General features: G+C 32.7%; 1 protein-coding gene and 1 pseudogene across 3 annotated transcripts in view; one reads left to right on the top strand and one right to left on the bottom strand.

The window, feature by feature from the left end:
• The window catches only part of YES1 (YES proto-oncogene 1, Src family tyrosine kinase), a 73,471-nt gene that overhangs the window by 46,641 nt on the left and 13,737 nt on the right, over nucleotides 1-13,093 (bottom strand). The window lies entirely within an intron of this gene.
• On the top strand, nucleotides 12,838-12,952 carry LOC118610157 (annotated as a pseudogene).

The raw sequence follows: 13,093 nt of genomic DNA, 5'->3' as shown, positions 1-13,093 counted from the left end.
AGAGGAAATATGAGGCTAGAATAGATAGAAACAGAGAACAGAGCCTATGCCATAAGGATCTTATATCTCCTCCTATTTAACACAAATTGCTATAGTTGTACGGCATTCATTTAATTTTTGTTGAAAGAATAAATCGCTGAATTGTAACTTGATTCTAACTAATACTGTCCAACAACATGCCTAACATTTTTTATCTCCCCGAAGGGCCAAGCATAGCAAAAGTTCTAGAAATATGTGTAGGTTTTCCGACCATCTCCTAAATTATCAATTCCTTAAGCAGATAAAAGTTTTTCAACTTTATATCACATGGTCATATCAGATTTACCGTATACAGTATCAGGACCTGCTTTGTATATTTAGTAGAACTGGAACAAATTTGAAATAATTTTTTAAATGCAACTGGCTCAATCATTAACAGATACTTTACATTGTACAGTGTGTTAGAGGTATTTTGTTTTAAGAATATTCTATACTTTGACGGTGCTTGGTTTCCAAAGTACTTTATTATTTAATTTGATCCCAAAATAATCTTAATGTTAGCAGAAAAAGAATAGGGATAATGTCTACATAGTAAAGAATCTGAAGCCTGGGGAAGTTAAGACACTTGCTCAAGGAGATGAGGCTAAAAGTGAGCACAACTAAGGAGCTAGGTCTTCTGAGCTCTATGCTGCATTATTTCCATGATCCTTAGAGTCTGTACGGAAGAACTGTGTGTAACAATTTTTGTTCTTTGATAAGTTACTAAATATTAAGCCTTCAGAAAATGTTACAACATAACATTATTGGCAGCTGGCTTCACTGCTCTACCTACAACACAAACCTAACTGAAAACAGTATTCCATCCCTTCTCCACCCTGACCATGTTGCCTTATCAGTACAGTGATTCAAAATTCTCAGATGATTTAACATACTTTTGAACTCTTAAAAAAAGCATGTAAATGTACATTATTTCTATAAACTAACTAGCAAGCTAATTAATTATGACATTATATGCTGTATCCAGCAGGGGAGAAAAGGCCCGAGTTTGGCCATCTTGCCCAGATGGCTCCAACTTAGAACTAAGAATTTTAAATCTTTAAGAAATTATAGAGAAATATATTCATAGACTTAATATCATAAGATATGAAATGATCAGTCTTCATAGGTCATGGTACTTTACAGCCGATTCGTCTCTCATTTTAATTTTTAAATCCCCTCCCTTTAGCATAAAGCACAAAGGACAGGCAGGACTATGAGAGAATAGAAAATACAGAGCAGAGAGGAGGAAACCACAGACTACTAAAGGGCGTGCACTTTGTCTTATAAAAGCAAACAAAGAACTTAATTTTCCAAGAGTCAGAGGAGAATAGAAAATATGAGCAATGGAAAAGGGAGCTTGCAGGGCTCACTGGTAGTAATTTTCTGCCATCGTTTTCTCCCTCTCTCCCTCTCTCCCTTCCTCCTTTTCTCTTGCATTTTCAATAAACAAGCAATTGACCTTGAAAAAGTAAGCCAACTCATTCTAAATCCCTGGCGGTTCCTCACGGTTTTTTCAATGAAATCTGGCCATTGAAGAACCTAATGTAAAAAATATACAAAGAATTATAAAGAATACTTAAAGTTTATTGTTAGGAATTATAATTTTAAAAAATCACTTACAGACTAATATAAAACCCAATGACTTTAAAAAATATTAAATTCAACATAGGACAGTTCTGAATTATGAAGATCCCAGGTAAAAGTTAATCATGTGTGGCCATTTTGGGCAATTATTAAAAACAGTTTGTTGATAGGAAGGCACTTATAAAATATTAGGCCTCTAAGAATTCAGTCAACTCAAAAAAATAAACTGATTTTATACCTACCTTAAGAATTTTTGTCCTCAGATTTTCACAATTTATCAAGATTTTTGAGCTGAAAATTGTTGTAATTACTTTCAAGTCCTTATGTCAATTAAATGTTCCTCTGACACTGTATAGGTTCTTTTATAGTTGGAGTTTCATACCTTAAAACATACCATGCACGTACTTCTACAATAATGGAAATATCCCTTGTTTTTTTTTTTTTATTTTTATCTCTTTAAGACTAAAAAGCAGGAAAAAAAGATATATACACATTTTTAGAAACTTCAGTTTATAAAACTGACGTGAAGCTCTTTGATTTTTCCCAAATTCTTGTGGTATTTACTTTATTTCCACCATGCTTTTGCTGTTACAATACCTTGAGTTTCAATATAAGTTTTAGTCAATAGATATAAAAGTTTAATTGGTATATGTCAAATACACAACTGTAAACATGAAATTAATGCAGAACATCTGGGGAGAGGGAGCTTTGGCAATAGGAGCAACATGCAAGAAACAGGTGTGTTTCAAAAACCAAAATAAGTCATATGATGGGAAGCATGGCTAGAAATGAGTTTAGGGAAGCAAGGCAAGAAGTAAATCAGTTTAATCTGTTACAGCTCATAGAGACTAGCAACCATTTTGATCTCTGATACATTCCAGTGCAGGTATTGCATTGTTAAACTACTAGCCTTTTCTCAGGAATCAGCAGCTGTATCCTTGCCTCTCATACTGAAGCTAGTTTAGTTATAGCAGTAAAAAATAAGTTTTGATTGCTATCCAAAAATTTAATTGTAACTTATGCATATTATATCTAAAATCTATTTTTTTCAGTTATGAAAAATTTTATTTTGAAATAATTTTAGATGTACAAAAGAGTTATAACCACTCTCTTTTTATAAACACTGGTTATTTTGCTGCCTAATATCTTTTCTCAAGCAAGATGTTATATTATTACGTGAAGTAAATAGCTGATTTTGGTTGTTAGTTTAATGGTTTTAAAATGGCTGCTTCGAAATGTTAATTGACAAATATGTCAAAAGATATTTTAATTTTTAAGAAAATTGTGTCCTGACATCAATAATAAAAAAGCTATGGTTTTGGCATACATTAGCTACTTAAATGTTTATTATTCAATTTTCTTAGCTTTTGTGTCATTTAAAATCAATGCCAATATAATTCTCTGGATATCCACTATGTAAAAAGACATATTAAGTATCAATTTTGCCTGTAAATAGGCCTATTTTTCTTCTAAAAATAAGTCTACAGAATAATGGTAATGATACAACAAATGGCAAAGACAAAGCAATACTTTCTAGCAATTTATTGGAAAAAAGCACGATTTTATTTTAAATTAATGGAAAAAGTCTCTCTGATCTAAAATATCAACTTATTAGATATCTACAGGCTTTCTCTTCCAGATACAAAGTGTGAAAATGAAAGATAAGTTCTTGTTTTGTCAAAATATCCACTCACTACAGGAAGCTCTTTTAGTGGGTACAGTTATCTACAGGGCATTCAGTGGAACACTTTATAGGAATCTCAAATTTACCATGTCCAAAAGGGGACATTGTCATCCTTCCCATCAAAATCTACTCTTCCTTCTCTGTCACCCATGTCTCAGTGAATGGTAGGTAAGTACAGTGCTTCCCACCCACCCTGCTGCCTTAATCAGAAACCTAAGAGTCATTCTTAATTCACACCTCTCCCATGTCCCATATATTTAGTCACCAAGACCTGATCATACTACCCTGTAATCTCCAAAATCTTTCCACTTCTTTCTCTACTAATTACTACCTCCCTTAGCTACTAATCATTTATTGCCTGTATTACAAAAAAAATAGTAATAAAAAATAAAAAAATTTTCTTAACTGACCTCTACACAGCTATTGCTACAGTTTCTCCAGTCTTTCCTGGCTGTAGTGTGAAGAATGTTGTGCTTTTTAAAAAGAAAATCTGATTAGGAGCCTTCAATGGCCCAGCCCCCTCTTGCTCCCAATATTAAGTCCAAACTCTTTTAATATGAAATAGAAGGCCCTGCATAATTTGTTTTATTTCCCTCTTGGTTCGTTTCTTTCCATTGATCTCCTTGCATACTATGCTCCCTGCATACTGAATTTCTTTTAGATGCTCAAATGCATCACGTTCTTTACATAGTTAGCCCGGAAGACATTCTGTAACATTCACAACTATAAGAATATCATTAATAACCCTCCTTATCATGATTTGGTATTTTCAAATTAGTCTGCTTGCTAAGATTTATTTGTAACCTCCCAAATCAATACTCACACCATTTTTGCAGTTGCCAGACCCACACATTTCCAGCTCAGGTCAAACAAGTCTCTCATACTGTAAACAAGTGTCCTTTCACAATCAATCTAGTGCCTTTTTCTTTTTTTGCATTTTTGTGCCTTTTTATTGATGGTGTCACTGTTAAAAATGGTCCCCAGGTATTAGTGCTAAAGGGCTGTCTAGGGTTCCTAAGGCCTTTCAGAGAATATACATGTTAGATTAGACAAGCTCTATTCAGACATGAGTTATAGTGTTAACTCAGTATTAATGAGTTAACAATATAAATTAAATAAGGCGTCTTTAAATAGAAGCACACATAAAACAAGATTATGTATTAGTCAACAAAAATGTAACCAGAGGCTCGCAGAAACATAATTTTGTCATTTCTCTAGGAGCAATAGCACAGTATTCACTAATTCAGTGTTCATGGTGACTTTCTAGAACATAACTACTGTAAATAATGAGGATCAACTGTCTATGACTATTTCGATAATATATTTTTCTAAGTCAAAAGTGTGCTTTTTAAAAATTGTGATACATAATGTCGAACTTCCCTCTAATAATGAATTTTTAAAGAAAAAATCTAAAACGTACTTATTAAATGTTTTTTAGACTAGCCTTTTTATTTTAAAATTAAATCTTTAAATGAATTAATAAAGTCCCTGACGATTTCTATACCACTTTTGCATTTTAAGTGAATTAAAATTCATTCAAATGAATTGTTAAATGATATTGTATTGCCCCAGATGGAAAGTCCTGAATTTGCTAACCAGGTACTTAATTATTACTAAAACAAAAATCAATAATGTGAGCAAATTTAGAACATGCAGTTATGACATTCATATTTTCTGTATCTAATATTGTACACATTCACTATATTTCAAAATGTTTTGATGAATTAGTAAAGCAAATAACTAAACACAAGGTAATATGCCAACAAGCAGTCTGATTAAGCATGTAGGGTAAAATAAGTAATGAACTGAGTTATAATCTAGTAAAAATAATACATTTCCTTAATTAGATGATGATAACTAAAGAAACAACAGCTAACACTTACTGAACAGTTACAATGGTATAGCCACTGTATTTTAGCGCTTAAAACAGATTATCTCATTTAATTTTCAAAAAATTCTAAAAAGCAATTACTGTTACTGTCCTCATTACAGGCATAGAACCTGATACACAGAAGGTTAAGTAACTTGTTCAAGGTCATACAATGAGGGAAGCAGTTAAGACTCCAGAGCGCCAATGGTTTACTACTGTGTCCAACTGAACATATTTAAAGTTTCAAGGTATTTATTAAAAATGAAGATTCCTGGCTCTAAGTCCAAGTTTACTGAATTAGAATTTCTGGAGGTAGAACTTAGGAGACTATATTTTAATAGACATCCCAGGTGATGAGCAGTCACAATGAACTTTAAGAGCCCCCACTTTAAGTATATGATTGACCCCTTATTCCTATGCTCAAAGCACACCTACTGACTATAACTGGAAAGCATCTTGCCTTCTCCATCTTTTCTGTGTCTTTGTTCATATTATCAGCTCCCTCTGGAATGTCCATTTATCCTACAAACCCTACTCAAATTCCACCTCAGTCCTTTCCTGTATGTGTATTTTTCTCTCTTCTCTTGATCTGCCAATGAACTTTAAACCTCGAATACAATATATCTCTTAGGCTATCTAAAGAAGCAGTACACTTAATTGAAAAGCAGGAGACTACAGTTTACTTTTTATTTCCTAAAAAGCTTAATTAACATGGTGCCTTGCCTGGAGTAGATGTGATTTTTTTTTTTTAAAGTTGAATTAAAGAATTGCATTACAGATCCTTTTCTCCATCAATGTTTAGGACTTGACACAAAAGACAAATATTAGTTAACAAATTAATGTACGAATCTGGCTTCTTTAACTGAATGGAGTGGAGATAAAAAGACTATGTAAAAATCATTTAATTCATAATAAATTAACATATATCAGAATAATTTACTAGTTATCTACATTTCCTTTAAGCTGTGAAGACATGATAATACTTATGATTTCAATAACTGTTCTAGCATATGTATAAGGGGAGCAGATGACAAGGAAACAGCAACTACAAGAAAGGCAAAATGCATGATGACCATTTCTAGACATTTCTGACATCATATCAATTCGGAGTGGAAACAGCAATTGAAACGACCAGTTTTGCACATTACTTGTTATTTAGTAACCGCTATGTTTCCACTTAGAAAGAGTTAGGAACCTATAAACACTTGAATTAATGAAAATTTATGGGAAAAAAGGATATGGTACATATCAAATTTTTACACAGTTGAGCTGCAAGAACTATATCTATATCATAAAATCAAATATATCTGCATGATATATGTTCTGAAGAATTTCATTCCATTTATAACTTCAATCTCTGAAAAATAAGAATTTCCTGCTTTGGCTTTTTGGAATAAAAAATTATGTGGAAACATTGTGAATGGTTTTATTCTAGTCCAATGAAGCTGTCATATTAAAGAGACATGAAGCTTTTTTGTCAAAATTGATGTTTTCTCTCTTTTCACCTTCAAATTACACGAGGACAATTTTACTTAGTCTCTACTTCCTTAATATGACCTACAAATTAAAGCCAGAACCTTGGGACAATATTTCAGTCCTGAAATAATTTTAAAAATATATGTATATAATACGTGAATTATAAGCCAAGATTTAAAAGCATTATTAAAAAATTAAAAGAATACACTTGATTAGTATTTATCAGATAAAGGAGTGAAAGTTTCCAATGAGAGCCACAAAATATCCTGTGGAAAACTATTAGAATTCAAAAGGTTAAGAATTTTTATAATCCTGACACCATTCTGACACCAGTATATTAACAGCAGTATTAGTAGTATTTGCTCGTTCAGAGCCAAATATATAAAAAAAGTCTGTTGAACTGAACTATATCAACATTTGTCATGTATTAAGGTCCACATTTTATAATAGTATCTATTTAAGGAATGGGTATTTAAAATTCCATGAAGTTACCTATACATGGATAAACTACTGCTTATTGGAAAGAATTTTTTCAAGTTATCATTTATTTGGTACTGACAACAGAATATATGCTATAAAACCTAAAGAAATGGTACACAAGAGTGTTTTTTAAAAAAATTTTTCCTAATAAGATGAATACATGGATTTCCATGATCTAATATGTGTCAAAAAAGAAACGCAAACTGAAATTATAAAATACAATAATTTTCTAAAACATCAATGAGCTACAGGAAAGGCTGTGTTCAGAGCAAAATTAATAGCTTTATATATACATCTTGCTAAAAAGGAAATAATACAAAAAAAAAAAAGAAAACAAAGAAATCTAAAAAGAGGATTTTCACTTGTAAATCCTATTTTTCTATTTTTTCTAATTCATTAATTTTTTTAATTTTCTCTTATTTCGTTAAAACCGAAAAAAAATCCAATATGATTTAAAAGCAAAAGTTTATGAAATACATAGGTCACTAGATTTAATCTTAAGAGACAAAAAGGGAAAGCGCATGGTATTAGGTGTGAGAAGAGTGCTGGAGCCACTGAGACTCTGAAAAGACTATAAATAGGAACTTTGAATAACTCTCTGATAATAAAGTGTTAACAGCTAGATAGATGGAAAGAATAACTACTGAGACAATCAGAAATTAATAAAATTAACTCAGTTAAAGGACAGGAAATCTAAATAAATCAATAAGCATGAAAACAGTTCAAACTATGTCAAAATATCCATCGAAAAAGCATAAGTGTAATATATTTCACAGGTAAATTATCTGACACAGAATAAATTAGTTCTATGCCTATTAATCTCTCCCAAGGCAGACAGGAAAATGTTTCTTATTTTTTGCTGACAGCCAAATCTGACAGTTAGTTTGGGGTCTCTATGGAGCTAAGAAGTTGGGAAAACAAGGGAAATAGCTAGAAGAGACTCTGAGTCGGGTAAATTGTTCTTTCCACACTCAAGAATTCCTGTGTGGACTGCTAGCAAGTATCAGCACTACTCAGTAACTCGCTAATTACAGTTTTTCTGGGGAAGTAACTGTACTAATATATCATAACTACCAAGGACCAGAAGTAGTATCCTCTCCTCACCCACCACCAGATCAATGACTATAGTATTTTTTTTTCAGATTTAGAGAATTTTTATTGACAGCTCTGAAATGCAGCGTTAAAGAAGAAACAAACGGCCTAAAATGGAGTCACTCATGCTAAGCCCCACCAAAGCTTAATATCTAGCCTGAGAGCATTTTCAGCATCCCCCAGGAGTGGAATTTTATATAAACTGGTCTGGAATTTCCTGGTGAGCACTAGTGAAGAAACCTGCCTAACTCCCTGACTTCTACTAAGGGAAAATGACCGTTCCTGAAATAATTCACTTTTAACTTTCTTGTCCTGTCTATCTATAAAAGCCTTCCATTTTGTATAGCTCCTCGGAATACCTTTCTAATTACTAGATAGAATACTACCAAATTCATGAATCATTCAATAAAGCCATTTAGATCTTTAAATTTAAGTTGAATTTTTGTTAACAAGTGCAAATAATAAAACAAGGTATGTTTTTCTGCTTCTAAATCTCAAAACCTATCTAAAGTGTCTTTTGACTTTTCTAATCTTTTGATATAGGGATTTATCCTGAGAGAAATCCAGGTCATTTGTTTTTTAGGGATTGCAGTTTTCTTGTTCATAGAACATTCCGGGTTATCGAGAGACTTCCTTCCCAGCTATTGCCTAGGTAACCCAGAAATTCTCTAGTCATTCATTTATTTATTCCGAAAAAATTTTACTTAGCCTAAAAAGTAGAGATACAGAAGTGAACAAAATCCCAGCCCTCATGCAGTTTGCACTCTTACGGGGAATAACAGACAACTGTAAGTGCTACCAGATAACATATATCAAGTACTATTCTACATACTCTTTCTTGAACATATTAACCCACTTAAATCCTTACAACAACCCTATGAATCAAGGGCGACTTTAACTCTTTCTTTAAAGAGGAAGAAACTGAAGCATAGATCACAAATACTTGTCCAAGATCTTAAGTACTTCTAGGCAGCCTGGCTCAAAGCAGTGTTGTCTAATAGAAAAATAATGTGAATCACACGTATAACTTTAAATTTCCTAGTAGCCAAATTAAAAAGGTTAAAAAAAAAACAAACTGGTGAGACTGATTTTAACATATCTTTTTAACTAAACATATCCAAAATATTACCATTTCAACATGTAATCAATATAAAAAGTTGAATTATTTTACATTCTTTTTATCATACAAAGTCTTCAAAATCTGGTGTGTATCTTACACTACAGCACACCTCATTTTGTACTAGCCACATTTCAAGTGCATCATGAGAGATCATACAGCATTATCACTAGCCAGGAAAAGATCTATTGTTTTCATACCATCATAAAGTCCAAAAAATCTTAAATGGAATCATCTTAGGTTAGGAACCCTCTTATATTTGGTCTTTGCCCCTATTCCTAAAATTTCCTAAATAAGAGCAATAAAAGTGAAAGGAATACCTTTTGTTAATCACAAGTCCCTTTCAACCATACCTGAGTTTATGTTAATGTAGTGATTTTTGGAACACCCCTAAGTGTGGGAGGCTGGTTGCCAGGAACCACCCACATTATTAGGTGGTTGGGACTTTGAGCCCCACCACACACTCTCATCTGAAGAAAAGCTAGAGGTTGAGCTAATCACCAAAGGTCAATAATTTAATCAGTCATGCCCATGTAAAGAAGCCTCCATAAAAACCCTAACTGAAGGGTTTAGAGACCTTTCAGGCTGGTGAATATGTGGAGGTGCTGAGAGGGTGGCTTACCCAGAAGCCTCAGGCTCCTTCTCACATATCTTGCACTATTCATCTATTCCATATGGCTGTACCTGAGCTGTATCCTTTTATAATAAACCAGTAATCTGGTAACTGTTTTTCTGAGTTCTGTTAGCCATTTCTAGAAAATCATTAAATCTGAGAAAGGGGTTTGGGGAACTCGCAATTTATAGCCCTGTTGGACAGAAGTTGTGGGTAACCTGAGGATCCACTATATGCAACTGGCACCTGGTGGAGGAGGGGCAGTCTTGTGGGACTAAGCCCTTAATCTGTGGAAACTAAAGCTAACTCCGAGTAAATACCATCAAAATTTAATTGAAGGACATCCAGCTGGTGTTGCTCGTTTGGTGACCAGAGTGTTCTGTAGGTAGTGACAGAGGAAAGTTTTCCTTTAGTTGGTGTAGTTTTTTTTCCCTTTTCACTACTATGCTAGACAGTGCTTATAACCATTGTTCCATACTTCACAACTAAAAAAATATATAGTTTATTCTCAGAATATAAAAAGCTTTGTATTAAGAAGTCTATTAATATTAATTTATGCTAAAAATATGGAGGAAAGCCAAGAAAAAAAAATTTTGAAACCAGCATCCACCCCTACCTAATAAAACCCCTCCATGAAATAGAAAAAGAAGAATCCTCCCGTAAGATTATATATCTAGAGCTAAAGCTCAAATAAACTCTGGTGGCATCCTGCCTTAATGGCAAACATTAGAAATTGTCTTATTAAAGTTCGTAACTATATTTTAACCTGTTCTGAAAGTACTAACCAAAATGGAATTAGGCAACAGGACAAAATAAGATGGATAAGTACTGGAAACGAAATGGTATTATAATGATCATTTCTGCATAATAATCACATAGAAAAATCTAAGAGAATTAAATGAAAACCCATTAAAATAAGAGACTTCTATAGAGCAGCTACAAAATATATAGAAAAATAAGTAGCTTTTCTTAATATACCAAAAATAGCCAGTTATAAAATATAATTTAAAAATGAACCATTCAAAACCACACACACACCTGCTAAAAGGAACCAGTGCTCCTTGGATAAGTGGCAGATTCCAAAGCTAGAGCAAGGTAAGTACAAGAGGAGTCTAGAACATCTCACACCAAAAAAATGAAGTAGTACTTAAAAAATGATGAGGATATATAAAGAGTACACAGAAGCCATCTTGCTGGTGAAAAATAGGATAAATGTGAGTATAAAAATAAAGTGATACTAATGAATTACTGCATCAATAATCCTTAAGTAGTTTTATTTCCCTAACATAATTTTACAATTTACGCCAATACCTCTTATATAGTATTCCTGCTCTAAAGTCATAATCTGAATCATGAGGAAACATCAAACACATCTGCAATGAGATACACTGTACAAAACAAGCAGTCTTACTTTTCAAAAATATCAACATCATGAAAGATAAAGGCTCACTGTATAAAGTACAGCATATGGAAAATGTAGTCAATAATATTGTAATAACTATACATGGTGCCAGATGGGTAACGGACTTACTAGGGTGATCCTTCATAAGGTAGATAAATGTCTAATTACTATGCTGTACACTTGAAACTAATATAATGTACATCAGCTGTAATTGAAAAATAAAGTTTTTAAAAAGAAAGATAAAAGCTTAAGAACTGGTCAAGTTAAAGGAAACTAAAGAGAAATGACAACTAAGTGCAGTGAACTGGATTCTGGATTTTTGTTATAAAAGAAATTACTAGGATAATTAGGAAAAATTAATTATGGACTGCTGCATTAGTTTCTTAAAGTCTGCTGTAAAAACGTGGCTTACAACAACAAATACATTCTTTCATCGTTCTGGAGGTTTTAAGTCCAAAATCAAGGTGTCATTAAGGCAATGCTTCCTCTGAAACTCTGCACAGAACCTTTCCTTGCCTCCTTCTAGCTTCTGATTGTGGCTGGCAATCCTTGAGCTTCCTTGGCTTGCAGCTGCCTGTTGTCACACGGCATTCTCCTCTAATAAAGAACAGTCATATTGGGTTAAGGCCCGGTTCAGTATGACCTCATCTTAACTTAATTACATCTGCAAAGACCCTATTTCCAAATAAGGTCACATTCACAGGTACTAGGGGTGAAGACTTAAACCATCTTTTGGGGAGAACACAATTCAATCCACAACAACTGTGTGTTAGATAACTACATTATAGCAATGTTAAACCTCCTGAATCTGATAACTGTACTGTGGCAGTTTAAGAAAAATGTCCTTGCTTTTATGAAATACACATGAAAGTACTTAAGGATAAGGAAATACAATGCTTGCAACTAACTTTCAAGTGGTGGTGTATATGTACAGGGAGGGAAAGATAAAATCAAATGTGGCAAAATGTTAACGACTAGTAAATCTAGGCTAGGGCAATCTAAGAGTTCTACTACTCTTACAACTCTTCGGTAACTTTGAAATTATTTACAAGTAAGTTTTGTTGTTGTTGTTGTTTAATCACACAGGAAATAATATCTATGAATAAGCTCAACAAAAAATGTTCCAAGTCTATATTAAGAAAACTCTGTGGGATATGAAGAACTTCAATAAATCAAAATGTATCACTTAAGTTTAGTTAAGATCCATTACTATAAAGATGTCCATTCTTCCTAAATAAATCTAAATAATTAATATTATTTAAATCAAAATCACAATGAAATTCATATGGAAAACTAATGCATAAAAATAGTCAAGAAATGTTTGAAAAAGAAAAATGAGATCGTCCTACTAGTAATCACAATCTCATTGTTAAAGAGTACAGGCTCCGGAGTTAAGGAGCTGGTTACAACCCTAGTTTGTAACCTGAATAAATGTAACTTCTCAAAGGCTATTTCTTCATCTGTAAAAATAAAGATATTAAGAATAAGAATATCTAACTCAGAGCTTATTTAGGCAGGTAGCACATATATTAAAATTGGAAAGATACAGAGATTAAATAGTATAGCCCCTGCACAACAAGGATGGCATGCAAATTTGTGAAGTGTTCGATTTTTTTAAAAAAAATTTCATTAAATAAAATGGCTACATGTCAAATTATTTAAGCCAGATTTTCAAAAGAAAAATACCTGACTCAGAGGGTTTTTGGAGAAATGAATTAGTTAAAATATGTTAAAATATTTATCACTGTGACTAGCAA

Source organism: Rousettus aegyptiacus, unplaced genomic scaffold (genome assembly GCF_014176215.1).
Source record: "Rousettus aegyptiacus isolate mRouAeg1 unplaced genomic scaffold, mRouAeg1.p scaffold_m13_p_12, whole genome shotgun sequence".
NCBI lineage: Eukaryota > Metazoa > Chordata > Mammalia > Chiroptera > Pteropodidae > Rousettus > Rousettus aegyptiacus.
The sequence above is the reverse complement of the archived record's forward strand: the minus strand, read 5'-3'. Positions and strand labels throughout refer to the sequence as shown.